Source organism: Mixophyes fleayi, chromosome 7 (genome assembly GCF_038048845.1).
Source record: "Mixophyes fleayi isolate aMixFle1 chromosome 7, aMixFle1.hap1, whole genome shotgun sequence".
In the NCBI taxonomy this organism is placed as follows: Eukaryota; Metazoa; Chordata; class Amphibia; order Anura; family Limnodynastidae; genus Mixophyes; species Mixophyes fleayi.
The window spans coordinates 137,215,365-137,239,930 of record NC_134408.1 but is presented as its reverse complement, the minus strand read 5'-3'; positions in this window follow the sequence as shown (position 1 = coordinate 137,239,930).

The window sequence follows — 24,566 nt, the reverse complement described above, 5'->3', positions numbered from 1 at the left end:
AAATACATTTGACAAATATTAAAAACATTTCTAAAGCTTTAGCTTAAGTAATTGCAAAAAAATGACTGATTGCATATATATTCACACCCTTATTGTCATACTTGGTAGAAACTCATTTAGCTGCAATTATAGCTTTGAGTATATTTGGGCAATTCTCTACATGCTTTGTACACAAAGAAACTGCAATTTTTTCGCCAATTCTGCTTTGCCATTTTGGGTTAGAAGAGGACCCTTGGGGGTAAATGTACCAATGACCGGATTCTTCAACTCCGGCGAGATCGGCGTCTTCAGCGCTTAAAATTTAAGCGCTGAAGACGCCAATTTCGCCGGAGTTGAAGAATCCGGTCATTGATACATTTACCCCTTGGTGGGAAATTTTCAAACCATTCCACAGATTCTGAATGTGACTTAGCTTTGATCGGGCTACTCTGGAACAATGATTTGCTCGGTATTTAAGACACTCCAATGCGGCTTTTGCTGTACGCTTCGGCTCACTGACCTGCTGTTGACTGCAGCAGGTTTTCCTGCAAGATTTGGCTACATCTTAGTCCACTCATTTTGCCCTCGATTTTATCAAGTTTTCCAGTCCTTGATGCAGAGAAAGAATAACATTATACCACCAGCATGATTCAATGTAGGGATCGTTCTTTTGGAATCACCTGCTGTGTTAGATTTCTGCCTAGCATTGAAGCCAAACGTTCAATCTTGGTCTCATCAGGACAGATAATCTTTCTCCACTTGGTATAAAGATCTTCCACATGCTGTCAGACAATTTCTTGGCAACATTTCATGTAACCAGGCTACTGTTGTCCTATGGGTAGTTTCTATCAACTCTGCAATGGAAGACTAAACTGTCAGAGCTGCCAGCCTCCTCTTGGTGGGTACCCTGACAAGTACCCTTCTCAGAGGGATATTCAGTTTTGTTCTAGATAAACTCACAGTTGTGCCACATTCTCTTAATTCCTTTATGATGGATGTGATAGTGCTCTGGGGGATGGTAAACAGCTTGGAAATCTCTTTATGACCTTCTTCTGACCAGTGCTTCTCATTAACATGTTCTATTTGAATTTTCTTTGAACTTCATGGTGAAGCTTTAACCAACTGTAGGACCTCTCACAGACAGGTGTGTTCATTTTCAGATTGCATGAAACACTAATTGTATGCAGGTGGGATCTAATTACACAGGTCTGCAACCAAAAAGCTGTTTTCATAATTTTATCTGATTCTTATGTTTTTTTGGTGTGCTGAATTCGAAAATGACCACCGTTTTTTCCTGGGACGTCAGGTTTTTTCACAATCGAAATGTGCCTTGGTCAAACATGTAGCTGGAAATCGCTAAATTTCAAATTCATCATACTTGGGGAAAAAACTGAACATAGAAAAACTAATTTATTTTCATAGTAATGATTGTTATTTCTGTTCCTGTGATGTGAAGGGGTACAATTCAAAGTGGAAGTGCACCATCACGTATCCCAATCTTCCTTCTACTATTCGTCCCATTCCCCATGGTGCAGACGTCCCTGTGCCCGACCCTCCTACAAACCTGGATGAAGTCAATTGGCCTGACGAGAATGGAACTGTACCTCAGCCTGAAGATGGATCAAGTTCTTCAGATGTTGAAGTTGACAAACCAAAACTTTTCTCGCAAGAGGAACTCAATGATTTGGTGAGAGACCTAGATCTACCTAAGCAATCTGCTGAATTACTTAGTTCTAGAATTAAAAGCAAAAATTTGTTGATGGAAGGTACATCTTTTGCATGGTACAGACATCGGGAAAAAGACTTTCTGTCTTACTTTTTTCATGAGAGCAATTTGGTGTTTTGCTCTGATTTAGAGGGGTTGATGGCTCAGTTCCACATTCAGTATGATTCTTCTGAATGGAGGCTTTTCATTGACTCTTCCAAAAGAAGCTTAATAGCAGTTTTACTTCACAATGGTGACCGTGTTTCCTGTTGCTCATTTGGTGTACTTGAAGGAGACTTATGAGAACTTGCAGTTGGTACTCAAGAAAGTGGGTTATCAAAACCAAAACTGGTTGGTATGTGGGGATTTAAAAGTATTGTGTATGCTGCTGGGACAACACCAAATACCCTTGTTTTCTATGTTTATAGGACAGTAGAGACCGACAAAATCACTAGAAGCAAAAAAATTGCCAACAAGAAGTCTAGTTGTTGGTGAAAAGAATGTTCTCAGAGATACATTGGTACCCCCTGAGAAGGTTTTATTACCAACACTCCATATAAAATTAGGATTAATGAAGCAATTTGTTAAGGCACTTCCCAAAGATAGCGAATGCTTCAAATACTTGGGATCCAAGTTTACAGGTTTAACGGAGGCAAAACTGAAAGTGGGAGTTTTTGTTGGCCCGGATATTAGAAAACTCATATCTGACAAAGACTTCATCAGTTCAATGACTCCAACTCAAAAAGAAGCGTGGGTCGCCTTTACTGTGGTCATAAAAAACTTTTTGGGAAACCAAAAGGACCCAAATTACAAGGAAATGGTGGAAACAATGTTGAAAGCGTTCCACAAGCTTGGTTGCTCCATGAGCTTAAAAGTCCATTTTCTCAACTCACACCTTGACTATTCTCCTGAAAATTTGGGAGCAGTGAGTGAAGAGCAGGGAGAACGTTTCCATCAAGATATAAAAGAAATGGAAAGAAGGTATCAAGGGAAATGGAGTGTTACGTTGATGGCTGACTACTGCTGGATGTTGTACAGGGATTTTCCGGAAGCCACCTACAAGAGGAAAAGCTCAAAAAGAAGATTAGAGTTTAAAAAAAGACGATTTCACAAGCAATCTACTTGTGTGTGGTGTTAATTTTGTCGTCACCTGTGCAAATGAGTTAATATTTTTCATGTAAATAAAATATTTGCGTTAAGAGATTTTTTTAAACGATGACCACCCGTTTGTTCGAAAACCTGACGTCCAAGGACAAAACGGCTGTCATTTTTGGATTCAGCGCACCAAAAAATGTAAGAATCAGTCAACTAAACCAAAACAGCTGTCCAAAAAATTTTTTTTGCAGACCTGTGTTACTTATGTGACCTCTGAAGACAACTGATTGCAGCAAGATTTACTTGGGCAAAATGCTCCAGCAATCGTTGTCTGTTTTATATTGTAATTACTTAAGAAACAGGTTTAGTTATTCTGTTTTAGCATTGTGGACTACTATGTTTTGATCAGTGGTACGGATTCTGGAATAAATCCATTATGATTTTATGATGTAAGGAAGTAAAATGTGTAAAATTCCCAAAGTGGTAAATACTTTTAATAGCCAAAAAGAGATTGCAAAATTGGGGAAATAAAAATCTTGTGTTTTCCCCTGTGATCATTTAACGACACCATTTACATTACAAATTTCCCCTTCAAATGCTGCACTTGCCCCTCCACTTCAAGGATACTGGTCATGTATACTGCAGATACCCCAGACTGTTTGTGACAATTACACTGTTTCAATGTGAGCATATGTCTGCGACTCTCTAAAGTTAGTCTAGTCTGTGGATTATCTATGGCAGATTTCAGGGGACTTGGGTTGTGGAAGTGAAGCTTGGGAAGGACGACTGTTTTCAGTATAGATGAATGCAGTTGTCCAGGGTATTCCATCTCCTATGGTCAGTCATGTGGATAACAATGAAGCACCTAAATTGATAGCTGTGATTCAGGTCCAATCAGGTGCCTCATTCAATGCACACCTTAGGCCTCAGTCATTAAGGAATGTATCCTGTGAATGGGTGCCTATCGTCAGCACAAAATACACTACGTTTGCCCAGACACAGGTGGTACGCAATAGAATGCAGCCACGTCCAAGTCACCTCTGAGCGCAAAGACACTTACTACAGCCACTGATTTAGGGGAGTGAACAGGGTGGGGAATGGGCGAACCCACGTAGGCAATATACAGTAAGGGTGTTCTCGTACAGTCATGTCCAAGACAAACTCAGGTGCACACAGAAGTACACTGGTTTTATGCTGTATCTCTTGCTCCAACTAGGGGGCTAGTTTAAGTTCCGAATACTAGTGCTGACGGCTGAGTATGTAGGCACCACTAGGTGGCAGCCTAAACTGTTAGAAAGGGGCGGGGCCTAAATCGCCCCCCTAAATCGCCCCGGGTAAAGTCGTTTTCTGGATCCACCCCTGCTGGGGGGGGGGGGGGGGTTGTGGTTAAGGAAAATGGCTGCAGGGGGTATTTAAAAAATAGAGCAGCTTTGGGGGGCAGAATCTCATGATTGTGTGGTGGTCACATGGGTGGTCTCAGCAATCACTAGAATAATAAATATTAGTGAGATGGGGCTGGTAGAGGTTTGTATTTGATTGACAACAAATATTCAGATATTGCTTATATATGCCTGTCCAATGGGGTACTTTTAGCTGGCCATAATGGAGTGTTTTGTTTTAACTAAAGGGTCTAATCATTCGGGGTTTGCTTTATAATACATTTTTGCATTTTCAAAACAGGTCGCCAACTTTCCAGAAGCCAGCGAGAGGATAACAAAGTTGCAAGAGAGAAGAGCAAGAACAGGTAAGAGACAATGGCACAATCTGTCTAAATTTGAATGCTGGAGAATACACCTGAACATTCATATTCAGGAGTGTTCCTATACACCTATATATCTGGAGGAGAGGGGGGGGGGGGGGGGGAGGAGAGATGACCCTGTTCAAAGGAGCGTACAATCTAAGGCAGTGGTGGGCAAACTCAGTCCTCAAGGGCTACCAACAGTTCATGTTTTTAGGATTTCTGTCTGTAGAAACAGCTGGGATAATTACTGACCCAGCCAAATAGATTAACTCAGCTGTGCATGATTAAAGAAATCCTAAAAACATGAACTGGTGGTATCCCTTGAGGACCGAGTTTGCCCACCACTGAAGGGGTAGTAGAATTACCTATCCAGTAAGTTCTACAGCACTAGGACCTATCTTCACTCTCTGAAACACCACTGACTGCAGCCTGCTATCAGCGGGGGAACAACTGAGGTCCCAGTAGTGCAACAAAAGGTTTGTTAGATAACTGTTTGAAGGGTTTGGTGACAGATGTAGACATTGCGGCTGTGTCTGGGTGGCAGAAAGTTTGGGTGGGTGTGGCCAGCGAGACATTTTTTAAACAATATCCATTTTAGCAACAATAGATGAAAGTAAAGGTCGCACAGATTACATTCTGCAATATTATTATTTAGCGACCAGCTGAACATTTTAAATGAAAATAAACTTTAATAACATTGTATATAACAAAGTCTTGTTGTGAACAAAAATACAACAGAATAAACAATTAAAATAATTAAAGAAATAACGTAATCACTAAAACATTGCAATGAGAGAAGGTTCAGCGCCAGAACATCTGGGGTCTGTCTGTTTACAGCAAGATGAAGGTCACTGTATACTTTAACCAGCAACATTTATTTATATAAACTTTTAAGATGTGTGTGATTAGGGTCTGACCACCTTATTGTATTCAATCCTCATATCCTGCTCCTTTGTGTGTACTCTAAATGTAGCCAATCAGATATTTGGAATGTTCACAGCAGTACAGAATATTTCAGGAGATGAGTATGCTGATCTTATTGGGGACAGTGACATGTACAGTCATGTGATCATATTAGGACAGGGTTAATGTGACAGGGGCAGTATCACGATGTGAGGAGAGTGATGGGGGGAAGCAGGATGTCACAGACTGAGAGTTATATAGTGGAAGGAGCAGGGTCCCCCAGCAGCACAGAGTATATCAGGAGATGAGTGATGTGTCAGTGAGGACAGGGCTGCATGTGACAGGGGCAGTGACATGATGTGAGGAGGGGAATGGAGGCAGCGGGAAGTCGCAGACTGAGAGTTTTATAGTGGAAGGAGCAAGGTCCTCCAGCAGCACAGAGTATATCAGAAGATGAGTGATGTGTTAGTGAGGACAGGGCTGCATGTGACAGGGGCAGTGACATGATGTGAGGAGGGGAATGGAGGCAGCGGGAAGTCGCAGACTGAGAGTTTTATAGTGGAAGGAGCAGAGTCCCCAGCAGTACAGAGTATATCAGAAGATGAGTGATGTGTTAGTGAGGACAGGGCTGCATGTGACAGGGACAGTGACATGATGGGAGGAGGGCAATGGAGGTAAGCGGGAAGTCATAGACTGAGAGTTATATAGTGGAAGGAGCAGAGTCCTCAGCAGCACAGAGTATATCAGGAGATGAGTGATGTGTTCGTGAGGACAGGGCTGCATGTGACAGGGACAGTGATATGATGTGAGGAGGGGAATGGAGGTAAGGGGGAAGTCACAGACTGAGAGTTAGATAGAGAAGGAACAGGGTCTCCTAACAGCACAGATCAGTCATGTGAGGCCCCTGTCACACTAATGCAGAAAGACTTTGGTGTGAAACGCACCTCTGTATGAAACAGGGAACCTGGAGATGAGTTTCTTTTCTTATAGAACAGAATCCAGCCCTCAACATTCACACACTTTTAGTTTTGCTACATGCAATGTAAGCATATCTGACATGATAAATTGGGTGTTATGGCAGAATTAAATAGACTATATATTATTAATCTCAGTGTTCTATTTCTGTCTGACTCCTACATAACGTACATGTATAAAATCATTGCCAGGCAGCCCATGTTATTCAATCTTCCGGTTACAAGAAAAACGGCATCTAAAATGATGATTGATTAATAGATCGAGACGTCTTCAGCATTATCCACAACAGCACAATTTATGTATCTTCTTGTGGATACTGATTAAACACAATAAACCTACATGTATAATACACACACAGTGTTTGTAGCTTTTTTTTCTGCTGTGAAATCCCATATTGCAGCTTTCACACATATACTGTATTTTGAGTAATTACAACCTGTTTGTCCTCTGAGTTTATTGCAGTTAGTGTTACATATTGGATGCCCTTAGAACCAGACTTAGAATAGGTGGAGCACAGTGGAGTGAGTAACGAAGCATCATGAACGTTTTGTAAAGCTATAAAACCTTCCTGTGTGTTCTAGAATTTGTCCACAGATGAGATAGATCATTGTTTATAACTGTAATCCACCCCTGGGAGACGCTGGCAGTCCACCGTGTTGTTAGACCAATATATGGCTAATTTATTTTTAGTTAAAGCCCAGGACTGTGGTTTATGTCACCATAATTCCAAAAAGTGTAACCACAAAAAGTTTGCTGGGTTGTGGCAAGTTCATGTTCACCTGAAAAGAGGAAGAGCCCCTCTATCCCCGACCCCCACAACTGTAAGGCCCTCTCACTGCAAGGCTAAGAGAGGCACAGTGGCTTAGTGGTTAGCACTTCTATCTCACAGCACTGGGGTCATGATTTCGATTCCCGACCATGGCCTTATCTGTGTGGAGTTTGTATGTTCTCCCCGTGTTTGCGTGGGTTTCCTCCGGATGCTCCAGTTTCCTCCCACATTACAAAAATATATTAGTAGGTTAATTGGCTGCTATGTGTATATATGTTAGGGAATTTAGACTGTAAGCTCCAATGGGGCAGGGACGGATGTGAGTGAGTTCTCTGTACAGCGCTGCGGAATTAGTGGCGCTATATAAATAGGTGATGATGATGATGATAGCCCTAGGTCAAGCGGAATCTTTCCCCAGGGCACCACAATCTTCTGACTCCCCTGCCCCAAAAGGAAGGGACATCGGGAGGTTTAGGTGAATGAGAACTTAAGGGCCACACCTCCCCCCTAGATCTTTAGGATTGGAGCCCGTAAGGGTGCCCAGACCTCTCCATACCTGAGAAAAATAGAAATATAAGTGCAGTGACAAAACAAAGAGAAAAATAAATAAGTGCTGACGTGGCAAAGCCCCAGCCTTTCAGTTGGCAAAGAAAAAATTGTCCTGCCCAGCCACAAGGCCAGGGCACAAGAGCGATGCTGTAGTAGAGAAAAGAACCCCGGTTAGGGAGTGTGCACGTGTGTGATTCTCCTGTGTGCCTTCTGTCCATCCTGGATTTTGTTCTTATGGTGCTAAATGGAGAAGAAATCCACGTCAGATGTTCCTCAGAGGGTAAGATACCCGTGGGGAGGGCAAGGGATATATACATGGGCTAATGCAATGCTGGGAGAATAGAGAAGAAAACAAGTACAAGATGCGGATAAGATCTATCCTGCATTCTCCTACATTCAGCAATGAACAGTAACAACCACCAGCAACTCCCATAAGGAGGTACAAAATGTCACAGCCTAAAGTGAATGCTGATGCACTAAGCCATGTACCATTATAAAACATGTGCATATATGATGATGATTATGATTCCCGCATTCAATGGAATTTAGATGTGCATCTTGCTTGTATTGTGACCTTAGCGTCACTTCCTTCATCACCTACTTTACTGTCCCCAGAAAGAACTGTCTCTGTCTCTATTCGGATTACTCTTCCTCAATCTACTCCTTTCTGTCTCCTCCGGAGGACTACATCACGAGGATGTGCATGTCAGATCTGTTCCTACATGCAAAGAACTGTGCATTATGACTGTGCAAGAGTGTAGAAAGCTTTCACAAGTTTCCTAAAAGTGTGTCCTTGTAAAGGTCGGATTAGTGCACATACCACTCTCCGTTTAGGAACTGCGTATTAAGATGTGTGCATCAAACCATTCATACATAATTTAGGGTTATTTATATTTTTAGATTTACATGCAACCTCTATAACGGTATGCAATACCACTGTATATACCCCCACTTTAACCACTGTATGTATATCAGGGCCGTAACTAGGGCTGTGCGAAAGGGGCGACCGCCCAGGGCGCAACGCTGAAGGGGAGCGCAGTTAAGGAACATTTTAGGTTCATTTGGTTAAAGTTGAGGGCTAGGGGGGCGGAATTTGTCTTTCTCGCCCGAGGCGCTAGAATTCTAAGTTACGGCTCTGATGTATACATATATATATATATATTTGCTAATGTTATTAGTAATGCTTTCATATTTGCTAAGTTTTCTTTTAGTTTTTAGGGTTGGTTGGCTTTGATTAATGCTTAGTTTATCATTATTCACACTGAAGTATATTAACTATACCCATCGTTATATCTTGCTAAATGGCTGAAGTAGAGCTAAACACAAAAAATTAAAATACTTAATTTAAAGGTCCATTGACAATAAGGCTATATTTCCCTTAACAGCATTTTTTCAGAGTTATATTTTAATCTATGTTGTACAGTCACCACAGCAACAGTAATCACCCACCTCATCATGGTGTACAGTCACCACAGCAACGGTAATCACCCACCTCATTATGGTGTACAGTCACCACAGCAACGGTAATCACCCACCTCATCATGGTGTACAGTCACCACAGCAACGGTAATCACCCACCTTATCATGGTGTACAGTCACCACAGCAACAGTAATCACCCACCTCATCATGGTGTACAGTCACCACAGCAACAGTAATCACCCACCTCATCATGGTGTACAGCCACCACAGCAACGGTAATCACCCACCTCATCATGGTGTACAGTCACCACAGCAACGGTAATCATCCACCTCATCATGGTGTACGGTCACCACAGCAACAGTAATCACCCACCTCATCATGGTGTACAGTCACCACAGCAACAGTAATCACCCACCTCATTATGGTGTACAGTCACCACAGCAACGGTAATCACCCACCTCATCATGGTGTACAGTCACCACAGCAACGGTAATCATCCACCTCATCATGGTGTACGGTCACCACAGCAACAGTAATCACCCACCTCATCATGGTGTACAGTCACCACAGCAACAGTAATCACCCACCTCATCATGGTGTACAGTCACCACAGCAACAGTAATCACCCACCTCATCATGGTGTACAGTCACCACAGCAACGGTAATCACCCACCTCATCATGGTGTACAGTCACCACAGCAACAGTAATCACCCACCTCATCATGGTGTACAGTCACCACAGCAACAGTAATCACCCACCTCATCATGGTGTACAGCCACCACAGCAACGGTAATCACCCACCTCATCATGGTGTACAGTCACCACAGCAACAGTAATCACCCACCTCTTCATGGTGTACAGTCACCACAGCAACAGTAATCACCCACCTCATCGTGGTGTACAACCACCACAGCAACGGTAATCACCCACCTCATCATGGTGTACAGTCACCACAGCAACAGTAATCACCCACCTCATCATGGTGTACAGCCACCACAGCAACGGTAATCACCCACCTCATCATGGTGTACAGTCACCACAGCAACAGTAATCACCCACCTCATCATGGTGTACAGTCACCACAGCAACAGTAATCACCCACCTCTTCATGGTGTACAGTCACCACAGCAACGGTAATCGCCCACCTCATCATGGTGTACAGTCACCACAGCAACAGTAATCACCCACCTCATCATGGTGTACAGTCACCACAGCAACAGTAATCACCCACCTCATCATGGTGTACAGTCACCACAGCAACAGTAATCACCCACCTCATCATGGTGTACAGTCACCACAGCAACAGTAATCACCCACCTCATCATGGTGTACAGTCACCACAGCAACGGTAATCACCCACCTCATCATGGTGTACAGTCACCACAGCAACAGTAATCACCCACCTCATCATGGTGTACAGTCACCACAGCAACGGTAATCACCCACCTCATCATGGTGTACAGTCACCACAGCAACAGTAATCACCCACCTCATCATGGTGTACAGTCACCACAGCAACAGTAATCACCCACCTCATCATGGTGTACAGCCACCACAGCAACGGTAATCACCCACCTCATCATGGTGTACAGTCACCACAGCAACAGTAATCACCCACCTCTTCATGGTGTACAGTCACCACAGCAACAGTAATCACCCAACTCATCGTGGTGTACAACCACCACAGCAACAGTAATCATCCACCTCATCATGGTGTACAGCCACCACAGCAACAGTAATCACCCACCTCATCATGGTGTACAGTCACCACAGCAACAGTAATCACCCACCTCATCATGGTGTACAGCCAACAGTGGTATCACACTTCAATGCTAAAGGCTGGAAATGACGCTATGGAGCCCGGAATAAGGTGAATGCATATGATATTTATTGAACAGATGTGATCCAGATAATGCAGAAAATGGTAAAACCCAAAATAGCTTACACTGAATAAGAAAAAAATGATGAAAGCAGGCAATAACGAGGAATATGGCTGGTGCAGGTGAAGAGGCTGGTTTTAGAGAAACCAGATAAAGAGATGTTGGTAAGCAGCTTGTAGTAGTCCCAGGGAAAAGGAGAAGCAAGTGAGTACAACAATGACATGCACGGGAACATAATAACAATGACATGCAAAGGTAACTGGGAGAGGCCGGTATAAATAATAATTACAATAATCTAAAATCCAATAAAGTCCCATAGGCAGGAGATACAGATGCAAACCAGCATGCTGATGCAATGCTGTAGTAGAAACGAAGCAGTATCCAGCCACCTCATCTATGGTGCACAGTCACCACAACACCAGTATGCAGCCACCTCATCTATAGTGTACAGCCAACACAACAGCAGTATGCAGCTACCACATTCATCATGAACCCATTCCTTATACCACTATATCCCTCTAAGCAGGCAAGGTATAAATTGCTTCTACCTATTGATTGACAGTATCTGTAGAAAGGGCTGTAGACTATTGTATGCTTGAGTAATAATTTTGCTGTATAAAACTTGCTAAATTTCATCACCTCAATATATTTATTATTCAATCTATTTAGAGAAAGCCACTGCCTCAATATAGCCGCTTGTTTCTTCCTAAATAACATGTTTTACAAATTCTCTCTAGTTACACCCTCTCCATTTCCTTAAACATGTTTACTTAGTAACTGCTTGTTATCAGCCGCAGGCTATTTAAAACACACTTGTAGATGGCGGTTAATTTAAAGTAGCTATTGATGAATTGTGCATCAGCAGCATCAGACTCGTCCCTCTTTTACAATACACTAGATGCCTAGGAAGGGGGAGGTGAAATTCACTCTTTAATTTACTTGGTACCTTGGAATGAAGGACGACTTTTGTGCTCTTCTACAAGCACTAAGTGCCTAAGAATGAAGGTTATTTTTCTTTTATATAAGGCATGATGTGCCAACAGTTTCCTCTTCTGCAAGGTACTGGTTATGTGGGGATCTACTTTATTTTTCTTCAAGGCAACACAGCACTAAGGGGCACCTTTTACTCTTCCACCAAGCTGTAAGTGCCCAGATGCATAGCTTACATACAGTAACTATAGCGTAGTATTTCATAAGCTGGGATACTAGAGAACGCCTTTCAGTAGTTTATATGCTGTCACTTGTCTCACGGTTTGACTATATCTATATATAGCTGTGTTGCTTGAATAAATTGTTGACACAAACCATCATGTGGTCTCGTCCATGTGTTGTTGTAAACCTTAGCCAGACCTTCGGTGGTCAGCTGTCTAGCCACTCCTTAACTGAACATTACATTTTAGTATGCCAAGTTCTACAACTGGCTACATAGTAACACTGTAAGGTTGAAAATGGTCAAAGGTCCATCAAGTTTAACCTTTCATAAATTCTAATTGTGCTGGTCCAGGAGAAGGGAAAATACAACCAGTATGACAGTTGCCAATTTAGCCTCATAGGTGGGGAAAAGAATCCTTCCTGACCCCAAAAAGTGTCATCGGAAAAATTGTCTGGATCAATCATCCCTGTAATGTCCTCTACTAATTATAGCTACAGATTCAATTTCTTGTCAGAAAGGCGTCCAGACCATTTTTAATTTCTGTTAGGTAATCTGCCGTCACCAAGTCAAGTAGCAAGAAATTCAATAGTAACCACAGTTACAGTAAAGAATCCTTTCTATTGCAGATGCTGAAACTGTCTTCCTTTCACAGTTGATGACTACTTGTGGTATGTATGGTTCATGTTAACAAACGTTTGTTAGACAATTCTTTGCATCAACCTTGAATATATGTACACATATTAATTCAGGTAACATTTTTCAAAATAAACAAATCTAGTTTTTCTAAGCTCTCTTTTTTAAAATCAATCTTTCCATTCCCTTTATAAATGAGGTTGCGCTTCTGGGAACCAACGTAAGTTCTCCTAGATGTGACCTAGCTAGAGATATATTCTATGATAATACTTAGAGACAAAGTTGTGGCCAAATATAATGGTAATTGAATCTTGTGACGGAACATGCTGTTTCACGGTGGTACCAGCAATACAACCTTCGAGTTCCGCTTTTGATTTGCCATTCTGCATTTCTGCCTCGTATTTGTAAAATGCTCATTTTCAAGTATGAATAGAGTTGGGTAAGTTAATTCTGCTGTATGGTGGGTTTGGAGCAGGGAGCAGTTAAGGCCAAACTTTGCCAGACACACCTGTGCAGTTTATCAGCCAAATATGTAACGTGGTGAATATTCGCATCTCACCGTGTCCAGATCTTTTTCCATCTCCATGAAGAGACTAAGGTCAATTCAATAGCAGCCAATTAACCTATTAGTATGTTTTTGGAAGAAACTGTAGCACCCGGAGGAAACTCATGCAAACACGGGGAGAACATACAAACGCCACACATATAAGGCCATGGACGAGAATGAAACACATGACCCCAGTGCTGTGAGGCAGAAGTGCTAACCACTGAGCCACCGTGCTGCCCAGTATTAATTTTATCCCAGTCTGAATATGTTCCATTTATACTATACTTTTTCTTCTATCCTTCAACCAGTTTTCTCTCAATGTCCATAGATTTTCCACTAGACATAGTATTCTTATCTTATGTACCAGACTGTTATGTGGATGGATTATTTTCTATATTTACAGGGGAAGGAGAAGGAAATATTCTTGCTATTGAACCTCAGTTAAATAGCAAGAATATTGGTCTAAAGAAGGTAGAAATGAGTCCATTTACTGCAGGAGAGGATCCTGGAAGAACTCTCAAAACTGAAACTAGACAAATGGAGCCAGATTTATCAATAAAGGGGTGCTGGTTACACGATAACAGAAGTAGTCACAGAGGATTGGAAAAGAGCAACTATATTCCTGTACAGAAGTTGTAGAGAGGTGATTGTAACTACAGACCAGTTAGTACTGGTGAAATTCATTGAAACTGCTGAAATAATGAATTGTAGATTGTAGAATATCTGAAATCCTGATATGTACAAGATCCCAAACAGCATGGATCTAGCGGGGGCAGGTCATGCAAGAAAACACTTAAGCCGATTTCTTTGAATAGGTGGCTAAAATTATAAATCAAGCCATAGAAGTAGATTATGCAGATTTCAGAATGGCCTTTCGACACTGTGGACCATTGAAGACTGATAAATAAATTGGAAAGTTTGGGACTGGATTCAAAGGTGGTTGAAGTATAGACGACAGAGAGTTGCAGTAAATGGAATACCTCAAGGATACAGTCCTCCTTGTTTTGGACATGTCTACTGGTAGGGAAACTATGAATGACACACCAGGGGAATCCCAAAGTAATGATCTAGGTAGATTAGAGGAATGAACAAACACAGAGAGATCCCCCAGCACACTGCTATAGCCAGCAACATATCTGCCATTCCTACTGTAGATAAAAATGCAAAAGTCTTAGTTGCACACATTTGCAAATGTATGTTAAAGCCACCCGCCACTCCACGGTGCTTTTGCTAAAAGGGTGGTCCTAACTCGAAACCATGAGAGTCCCATATATTTGGGCCATACATATGTGTTTTTAATTTGAGAGCTAACTTACCAAAGAGGTACCCCAGAAGCCTCCAAATAGCAATCCAATGTCAGCACTCCCCCTCAGCTACTGACACCAACATGCCTCTCAGACAAATAAAGAAATGAAAGTTGCTCAAATCAATTTATAGGCTATAGCAGGTGCATGAAAGGGTGGGGTTATCCTAAAAGGAACAAACACAGAGAGATCCCCCAGCACACTGCTATAGCCAGCAACAGATCTGCCATTCTTACTGTAGATTAGAGGAATGGTCAAGAGAGAGTCAACTATAGATCACTGCCCAAAAAAATATGCTAAATCATGTATATGGGTCTGAAAAACCCAAAAGCCAAGTATAGTATCAATGACCCAACTTTGGCAATTACTGGGGAGGAAATGGATCTAAGAGTGACACTATTTCAGGCTACTTAGAGGTTGGCAAACAATGTAACAAATCAATGGGTAAGTTTGGTTGGAAGAGGAACTTGTAGCAGAAGAAAGAGGTATTGATGCCGCTTTATAAGTCATTGGCGAAACTACACATAGGAAACCATGTTCAGTTCTGGAATCCATATGAAGGACACACAAAAATCAGAGATAGTGCAAAGAGGGGCTACAAAAATAGTGCATGGTCTACATCAAAAAACTTATCAGGAAAGTCTAAAGGGCATCAATATGTATAGCTTGGAGCAGAGAAGGGAGAGAGGGGATATGATAGAATCTTTTAAATATATCAAGGGTTTTAACAAGATAAAGGAGGAAAATATTCTAGAGGAAGAGAAGTATTAGAACAACAGGGCATGCACTGACACTGGGGGGTAACGGGTTTAGGGGACATTTGAGGAATATGTAGGGGATAGATGGAATATCCAGAAGAGACTAATACCGTTGAGGAATTTTAACATATTTGTTATAGACATAAGACTATACTAAGGCTGGACAAAAGAAGAAAAATGATCTATGTGGTTCTTATCTACTGTCAAATTTTATGTTTCTATGTGGAATACTATCAAATGGTTTCACAAAATCCAACTATATTACATCAATTGTATTACCAGGATCCAGTTTTAATCTTACCTGTCCATAAATGATATTTGTTAGGCATAATTGGTCCTTCATGACACTGTGTTATCAAATTATTTTCTATAAATATTTCTCTACTTTATCATGTAATGAACTAATTTTATCAACGTTATTATTTTTGCAGTTTACGTACTTGAAAAACATCTTGGGATTAGATTTACTTTCTGTTTTTTAGCTTCAATCCTTGCTAACCTGATTTCCTTCTCACATACTTTGCAGCGTTCTTTGTATTTCCATAATGCAGTCCCTTCCAGATGTAACAGTTTATAAGCTCTCTACTACCCTCTTATATGACCACATTGGTTACATTCTATTCCTAGATACAGTGTTGCCCTCTGGTATTTACTTACAACAGTATTTATTTCAAATATTGTTTGAAATGTTATATTTGGGTCATCATGCTTTTATTTAAGTGGACTCTTTCCCAGTCTACAACTTTTCGGGTTCTCTGAGCTGATTCAACTTTGTCTTTTAAATTCCTTTAAAAACATTTTTTTTTATAGTTTCCTTATAAAACATTTTATGACAACTTAAGCCAAATGTTGCCATGTTGTGATCATATTCCTAAATGCCCTTTAAGAGAACCATAAAAATAATAGTTTTTCTTTTAGATAGTACAAAATCCCCCTCCAGTCCACTCTTCTGCCATTTATGAAATGTAGCTTATTTTGCCAAAATTCTCAATTTATATTAGGATAGTTAAAATAACCCATGAGGGGCTGATTCATCCTGGAACGCAAAGTGAATGCAATTTGTGTTTTTTTTAAAAATAAGATGGAAATTGCACACAAGTTCACCCGTATAATAATATACAAGCGGATCTGAAGAAACGATTCTAATTGAATACAGGTGCAAGTGTGCTCTGCCTGTATGGCGCTTGCCATATGCAGACAGACAAAACAATGCAGGGTATGCACAAATAAAAAAATATTAAAAACACTAACAACTGATAATTAAAAATCATCATAACAATCATTAATAAAGGTACAATGAAAAAAATGATTTAGAAAAAGAAGTTTTAACATGAAATACATTTATCAGGATGTTATTAATGCCTACTGTACATAAAATGCATTTTTACAGTTGCTCTTAATGGCAAACACATGTTGTAGCATGCATACACAGCCGTCACCTCTATCTATCGGCACTAACGCCAGACCTGTAGCTGATGCAAGTGATGTTGCTGAAAATCGCGTACTTGGGAAATGCCCAGAGCTTGAATCGGATGGATGTGCGTGTGTGACACGCCCTTACTGTACATCGCCTATGTGCATACGCCCCTTCCTGCCCCATTCTTCCCCTTGAAATCAGGCAGTCGGAAGTGTCCTTTGCGTTTCAAGATGAATTGCTTGCACTTGCGCTCACTAGTGTATAGTTCGTCTCTCCTTAAGAGTGGAGCAAATTCACACAAAATACGGCACGTACACTGATTTACGTTCCTTTATGAAATAGGCCCAAGGTTTTAAAATTTTAATATTCACAGATATTCTGCCCTTCGCTTTTCTTCCTCTTCCTCTGCTTTTCAAACATATTGGCCCTGATTTATCAAGGCATGTATTTTTAGCTTAACCCATGTTCAGTATTATTATGTAGCCCAAAGAGAAATCATCCCAGTTCATCTAAAACCCCCGACCCTCTTTCCTACTTCTTATAACCTCCCTAATCTCCCACTGTCCTCCAGGTGTAGCACATTAAATAGGTAGTATTTCAGAAAATGCTTTCTGGGGGATTCTTGCTTAAATGTCCAGCCTACTTCCCTGAAATTATTTTTGAGGACCGTCCATCTACCTCTAACTTTGCTATTGGTACCAATATGACAACTGGATCATCCCCAGCCCAACACTATATCAATCTAATCCAAAATATGACAAACCTGAGCTCTCGGGAGACAACTGTTTGGCAGCAGATTACCATATGTGTCTTACTAAGAATGAAAACTAAACTGCTGTGAACGCAGTAAACTTTGTAAGTGTGATCGGAGGTCCCTGAGCGTACAGGGGCGCCAACCAGACAGCCTGAGCCAAAAAAATTATTTCTCTTTTGTGGCAGGCAACGTGTCCCCGTAAGCTCTGATTACCCACTTGGAACAGATCAGGTATCTGAGCAAGCTCTGGGGTATGGGGGAGTAAAGCCCCAAAGTGGCTTCACAGCACATACACCAGTTCCAGGCAGAGGGACACTGGATAATATCAGAACTGACCCTGGTCATGTGACTCAACATGCACATTTAATTTTTGCAATAAAATTTCATGTGTACTTTCTCAGACATTTATTGTGAGCTATTAAAGGCACGGTGGCTCAGTGGTTAGCACTTCTGCCTCACAGTGCTGGGGTCATGAGTTCAATTCCCAACCATAGCCTTATCTTTGAAGAGTTTGTATGTTCTCCCCGTGTTTGAGTGGGTTTCCTCCGGGTGCTCCGGTTTCCTCCCACACTCCAAAAACATACTAGTAGGTTAATTGGCTGCTAACAAAACTGACCCTAGTCTCTCTCTGTCTGTGTGTGAGTGTGTGTCTATATTTGGGAATTTAGACTGCAAGCTCCAATGGGGCAGGGACTGTTGTGAGTGTGTTCTCTGTACAGCACTGCGGAATCAGTGGTGCTGTATAAATAAATGATGATGATGATGACTTTGGGACAAAAACGGAGAAGAATAAATTAATTAATGGGACAATCCGCAACAGATAGCACATTTTGCAGTGACTTGTTTTTTAACTTTTCCCACCGTGGGAATTTGCATCTCAGCCTGCATCTAATGCTGATGCAGAACATTCGCTCATCCACAATTCACAAACCAGGAAGCAGGCTGCACCTTGCTAGAGTGACAAAAGGGTATATTTGCATGAAATGAAATGCTTTGCATATTTTACAATTAGTAAATGAGTCTCATGGGCCTATTTATCATTATTCTCCTTGCCTAGGTTTTTTTAAAACAAGGTTATCGCCCTTTGATAAATTGGCCCCTAAGTGCCTGATATTTAAAACCACAAAAGCTTCATAAAATTGCTGTTTCCCTGGTGTAGCTATTTGTATGCTGGAGCTGCCGTGTGGAGAATAACATCAACTAAGAGAAATTTCTGTGTGTGTGGAGTCTGTAAAGAAGCTATTTAAAGCATCGGCCTGGATCAGCTGGAATAATACACTCCACTTTCTATAGGGAATTTGCAATAGAAGAGACCATACATTAGTGCTTCAGCAGGTGAGCGCCACTGAACAAAGGGAACGTTATGCATTACCAGATGGGAAGGAGCCGCTAGGAAATAAACCATCCTGTTATTTCAGCCACCGTGTTCTCTGCAGAAGTGCTTTATACATGTACTGCTGCCTGTCACCTGCTCTGTGTAAACATAAAATAAACACTATTAGCAATGAGGGATGTTCACCGACCCCGGAGTTTTGGTTTTAGTTTTGGATCTGTATTAACTTGTGTTTTGGTTTTGGTTTTGCCAAAACCGCCCTCACCTGTTTTGGTTTTGGAAAAATTGCTGATAAATGCTAAAATCACATAATTTGGCTCTTTTTTTTTGTTCCTACATTATTATTAACCTCAATAACATTAATTTCCAGTCAATTTTTGTCAAGTGACAAGAACACTGCTACCCCTGTTTCTGTATGAGAAATGTCACTGAGCAATGTCACTGGAGAATGGAGAGTGACAAGAACACTGCTACCCCTGTTTCTGTGTGAGCAATGGTGCTGGATCTCCAGGGGAGGGAGGTACTTATAGAATCCAAAACCCGCGAGATCCAACGATGCAACGGTGATGTTTTGCCTGGAATCAGATTCGAGGAAGCGGGAGAGTCCTGAGCCGGCTCGGCTCGATACTCGGATTGGCGATGTTCGCAGGAGTTCAGTTTTCGGAAAACCGAGCCTGAGCATCTCTATTAGTAATCGTGGAACTAGAGCTCAGAGGGACTCATGCCGCATTGCTGCCTGTCTGCCCACTTTAAAATGTATAGCCATTAATAACATAACGGGCATTTAAAAATGGATAAATGTTGGATGTATGAACTTTTGTTTGATTACTCGGTTTCCTGGATAAGTTTGATAAGAGCCTCATATCACTACTCTGTGCTGTCGGTGACCCTGCTCATTCTGCTACCTAGCTCTCAGTCTGTGACTTCCTGTTGTTATGAAATAGTCACCTACCAATGGCCAAGCACAGGATTCAACCTGTTGTATTGAACTCTTTTGGAATGATTCATCAAGACATGCATTCTTTCTGAGCGCAATCGCTCAGCTCCGCGTCCTCCCAAGGCGCGGATCTGAAGATACGTGCGCTGATGAATTCGGATGTAGGTCTGCTCAACTCTGCTACACAAGACGCTGCAAGATACGTCCAATTCCTTGAGCACTATACTGTCACAAAAGAACGCACAGAAAAAAAAGAACTATTGAATTAATGTTACCTGATAATAAATAATATAAGCAATAATGACAAATATATAAAAAAAACACATAGTAAGTTCATATTTGCTTTACTCTAAAATATTTTATAATTCATTGCAAGTGTCTGAAAAGGTCTAACAACTAAACATTGGCAGGCTAATTTAACTGTTTACCCCCCAACTCTTGTACACCAGTGGTGTCGTAACAATGTCAAAATGTATCTCTTTATCCCAATGTTTCTTATCCAGCAGAAAGCCAAGGCACTAATGGTCACTAAAATCTCCAATGTGAATCGCGTCGGGTTTTCAGTTGCATTACTATATATATATAATTCAATCTCTGGATGGATTCATTAAGCCAAGATATTGAAAAGACGAAAAAGAGAGGATTGTCTAAAGAAATATGTTACCTACTGCACACAGTAATATAATACATCTGTAAGATTATTAATAATTATTGTTACAGGGCTAGCTAGCAATGGATTTTTTGGCTTGGAAGTTAATGATGCCATTTGTGATTTGCATTTCTCATTTCAAATTGCAGGACTCATATGTAAATGTATTCCACCTGATGGACAATAGCTCTGCTTTTATAGAAGTGGAGAGTCAGCATGTTGAAGCAGGTGCTACTAAGTGCAATTAAAGCAACTTTATGGGCCTGCAAATTATCCTCACTTCATTTACAAGTCGGAATGGCTTATGCTTAGTTAACCTTTACCATGAAACATGACTGGAATGTTAAAAAAAAGTCGATTTATGATCACTTATTTCTGTAAGGTGACTACAGGAGACAAAGGAACATTTGTGATAGCAGTGAGCTACTGTGCGAGGAAAATGTAGATGACATATTTACAGATTTATCCATTAGGACACAATTCGCATTGTCCTCCATTCTTCAGAACAGGAGTTAAACCAATGGAGCATATTGTCCACTACATAGACTAAACTGTAAATAAGCTATAACAAATGTTACATAATAGTGCAACCCCCGTTCTGGCAGAAATATGTGGCAGCGTAGACGGAAATACAACGACTATAAAAAAGTATCCACCCCCTTTAGCATTTTTCACATTTTTTTTCTTACATCATGGAATCCAAAATGCATTTATTCAGGAATTCTTACAGCTGATCAACACAAAAAACTCTGTTCTAACAAATGGGAAAAAATATTTGTATTAAGCTTTTGCTTAATGAATTGCAAATAAAAAAGATACAATAATTGATTACATGACTGTTCACCCCTTTTGCTGAGATGAACCCAAATAAAGCATGGGGCAGTGGGTGGAGTTCACCTGAGTACAATGAAAATGTTTCAAGTGATAATTAAATACACCTGTCTGCGAGTAGAGATCAAATCACTTTGAAAACGGTTCTCAAATTTGTTTGTCCAATCAATGCAATAGTTCAACATACCAGAAATACCTGAAACTTTTGTAAGTTCGCTGTACGTCTCGTCTGACTTCCAATTACTATTTTAAATTCATTTGTAGGAGACTGGTCTGCGGTGGTGATTGAGGAGGACAGGATAGCATCCATTGCCAGTAGCCAACAAAGAAAGAGCAAATAAAAATAAATGCACCAAGAGGACTGATAGGAACAGTTTATAAGATTTATTTATTTATTTATTTATTTTACAGACAGGGTTTTTGGCAGAAGAGAAACAATTGCACTAAAAAATATTTTTTTTAGGCTAGAGAATGCAAGTGAGAGTGAAGCTAACCAAGGTGCTACTCACAGAAGATGCTCCATGCATCTCACAGATAACTGTGGCATCTGAGGAGCCAGCTGTTGAGTTGACTGACTCCCGCCAGTCTGAGCAGCCGTGCCCTCACCAGAGTGCCAACTACTGCTTTAGTGGGAGAGGTGGTGATGGTGGTGACCTTATTCCTGTAGACTCTAGGAGCCGTGGATGTGGTTCATCTTGACCATACATCCCTATCACAGTTTGATAACATTGGTTCTCAGGCTCTGCTTCCTGTTTCCATACCGGAGCCTCAGCACGTAGCATATGATACAAGTCGGCTCCTTTGTGTGGGAGTTCTTCTCAATGGTTGAAGTGTGGGGGAATCTATGTCCATCCACCTGCAAAGTCTGCAAATATAAAGTGTCACAGGGCAAGGAGGAATCACGGCTGGAAACAACAGTCCTAATGTACCATGTGTAAGACAGGCATCCAAATGTGCTACAAAGGCGTGGAAGATGTACCATCCAAACTGAGCCATCTCCCTGCAGTGCATTGGGTCTCAGTAGCAGAGCTACCTACTCTCACTGCGCACGTAATGGAGCTCATCCCCATCGACATACCTACTTGTCTAAGGCATTGCTTTAAGTACAGTGAAGCTTGGCTGTAAACTGGAGATTACTCTAAACTTTCCCCACCTCAGCCATGACTTCCACCTCCCCCTGGACAGCAGAAGCAGAAGAACAGAAAGGATAACCCACAGTGAAGTAGAGCCAAGTGCTACAGACATCAGGATGGATGATGAACTTAACAGCATGTGCATCACCTGATGTAGGCTCTGTAGGCAACTGCTGTTGTGGTGGGTAGCGGGATCAGAATGTGAGCACCCTAGCAGTTCACACCTTTCCTGATTCCTCAGTTTGAAAACGGAGGTGGAATGCCCAAGGCATGCAGGAGCAATTCTGGTGCCCATTTTTGTGCTTCCTTTCCACAAAGCTGAGAATTTATCACGGGATTTAATTACACCCTGAAAATGCCAGCTTTGTCACCATTTGCAATTTCTTTTTAAATTCTTTAGCCTACTGTCCTTTTATTACATTCTTATCGCTAATTGTCAATGGTGAACATGATATCAGAAGTGCGATAATATTATCTATATGTGCAGCTGCATTTCAATGGTCAAATCTGACTTGAACCAGCTTTTAACATTGCTTTCTGTGGAGGGGGTGCGCCCCCCCCCCCCGTTCACATAATACCAGGGTGAGGAAGGGGCTCAGACCCCTCCCCACCCTGACACAACTAAGTTTAGGTTGGGAGATTAAATCTTCCATGCAAAATACTTCCAGGAGAACTGGTCCAGGGTGTAGCTCCCGTCCATGCCACAATCGGCTCCAGAGAATGGTTGGATTAATCCCGGGACAGCTGTCTCCCAGTGCTCAGACCAGTAGTTTGGTGCTTTGCCTGCTGGGATTTCCATACTAATTTAAGAGATTAGCACGGGCATTATTTGGATCTCTGTTTTGGTCAGTTTCAGAATTTAGGTTGAACCTGCAAACAAACCGATGTTAGATCAGGCATGGACCGCAAACAAATTCAAGTCCATTGAAGCAGCCCAGTTGAATTGAATATTGAATTTAAAATCTCATTTGTCACAGATCTTGGAGTCAGTTAGGCTGTTTCCAAACAACATATAAAGCAAATCTGACAAAAGGTTATTAAAGAGCACAAATTAGGGGAAGGAAAAAAATAAAAATTCAAGGACCTTTTTTAATAACCAGAGCACTGTCAAGTTTGTCGTACAGAAATGGAGAGAATATACTGAAAATTCGTGTGAGACGAGATCTTGTTGGGGAAGTCTAAGGCAGCTCTGTCATACTTATAGTCTTCCATGCCAAAAATAAGATAAACTGTTTATGGGACAACAAGTGCCCAAGAACATAACAAATATCTGCTTTATGTGAAGCTGGTAAAAATAAAACCATTGAAATCACACATACAGTTTGCATATTGATTTGATAATGTAAGATATGCAAATGTAACAATGTCAAAGAGGGGTAACTAATATTTATAGTCACTGTAGTTAATGTTCTTTTTGGTATGTAGACAGTGTCCTCACCTGGTAGTTTGACAGACTGAGCCTGGTTAGACAGGCTGTGTGTAGAGGTGCAGAGAGGTGGGCAGGTACAAAGATGGTAGGGGCAGATTGGGTATTGGCCTAATCCATCCATCCACTGCCACAGAAGAATTATTATTATTGTTACCATTTATATATATAGCGCCACTTATTCTGCAGCGCTGTACAAAGAACTCACTCTCATCAGTCCCTGCCCCATTGGAGCTTACATTCTAAATTCCTTAACATACACACACAGACATACAGACAGACAGAGACAGACACGCAGACTAGGGTCAATTTATTAGCAGCCAATTAACCTACCAGTATGTTTTTGGAGTGTGGGAGGAAACTGGAGCACCCGGAGGAAACCCATGCAAACAGGGGGAGAACATACAAACTCCTCACAGATAAGACCATGGTCGGGAATTGAACTCATGACTCCAGTGCTGTGAGGCAGAAGTGCTAACCACTTAGCCACCGTGCTGTGGGCGTGGGAAAGTGACTGCACAGACTAATAGATGCCTAGAGGAAACTGCCCTTGTAGAAAATGGAAGGGAGATAGGTACAAACACGAACACTTACTTGGAGTGCCATGATGTAGAGTGGTATTCCTTCTTCTTCAACGCCGGCTATGGCATGGGCATGCCATCCGCAACTAGAG